The following is a 1,250-nucleotide window of genomic DNA, read 5'->3' as shown; positions in this document are numbered from 1 at the left end:
CATGTGTGGAACAATGAGTCACACACACATACTCCTACACACACACATACACGCACACACACACACACACACACACACCCATACACATTAACACACACACACACACACACACACACACACACACATACACACACAGACCGTAGATTTTATAGTAAGATTTATTGTCAGTGGGGAGTTGGGAACCGGAGGGTCGCTGGTTCAAGACTGGTTTCTGGAGAGGGGCCAGTTCACCTCCTGGGCACTGCCAGGGTGCTCTTGAGCAAGGCACCAACCCCCCCTCAGCCCCTCTGGCCCAGCACTGGCAAGATTTGAAGAGTTTTATCTGTTTTACTGCCTTTTATATTTGTGTTGTTGACTGTAATCTTGTTATTGTTGTTTTTAGGGAGACAACTTTAAGATGTGATGAAAAACAGCTTTTTGGCTAATTCTGGTCTATTTACAGCAATGTTAATTAATGTTTACCGTCCCTGTCTAATAAATTAATAAATCAAAAATTTTAAATAAAATAAGTGCATGTTTAGGACCTGAATGTGTGTGTATTCAGGCCTGTGTGTAGTGTATGTGTGTGTAGTGTGTAATAACATTGTAATTTCCCCATACGGGATCAATAAAGAGTGTAAGTGAAGAATAAAGACACTGATCAGATGGAGGACGACCTTGGGTGGATGAGGATGTCCACCACGGGGACGATGTCCGTCGTGTCCTGAGCCCGAGACTTCTTCCAGAGAGAAAACTTCACCTTGAACGCCCGGGGGCTCGGTCTGGAAGAAGGAAGCAGACACTCTCTTTTTCAATGTTTTTTTCTCTCCATTTTTTCTTTTTTTTTACCTTTTACCTTTTTGTAAAAAATTGTTTTCCAAATTTTGTCACTTTTTAAATGTTTTTTTCTGAATTTTTTTCCATTATTCTTTTTTTGTACCTTTTCAGTTAGTCATTTTTTCAATGTTTTTATTTTTTTAGCTTTTCCAAATTTTATCACATTTTCAATGTTTTTTCAGATTTTTTTTTCTCATTTTGTATTTTTTTTTACCTTTTCCAAATTTGGTCACTTTTTAAATATTTTCATTTTTCCCCATTTTTTTTACCTTTTCCAAATTTTGTCACTTTTTCAATGTTTTCATTTTTCCCCATTTTTTTTACCTTTTCCAAATTTTGTCACCTTTTCAAATTGTATCACATTTTCAATGTTTTTTCAGATTTTTTTTTCTCATTTTGTATTTTTTTTACCTTTTCCAAATTTGGTCACTTTT

General features: G+C 36.0%; 1 protein-coding gene across 1 annotated transcript in view; it reads left to right on the top strand.

Moving 5' to 3' along the window:
• LOC117935156 (dickkopf-related protein 1-like) overlaps nucleotides 1–1,250 on the top strand; it is a 5,483-nt gene that overhangs the window by 404 nt on the left and 3,829 nt on the right. The gene's annotated exons all lie outside the window — the stretch shown is intronic.

This window comes from Etheostoma cragini, chromosome 19 (assembly GCF_013103735.1).
Source record: "Etheostoma cragini isolate CJK2018 chromosome 19, CSU_Ecrag_1.0, whole genome shotgun sequence".
NCBI classification, from domain to species: domain Eukaryota; kingdom Metazoa; phylum Chordata; class Actinopteri; order Perciformes; family Percidae; genus Etheostoma; species Etheostoma cragini.
The sequence above is the reverse complement of the archived record's forward strand: the minus strand, read 5'-3'. Positions and strand labels throughout refer to the sequence as shown.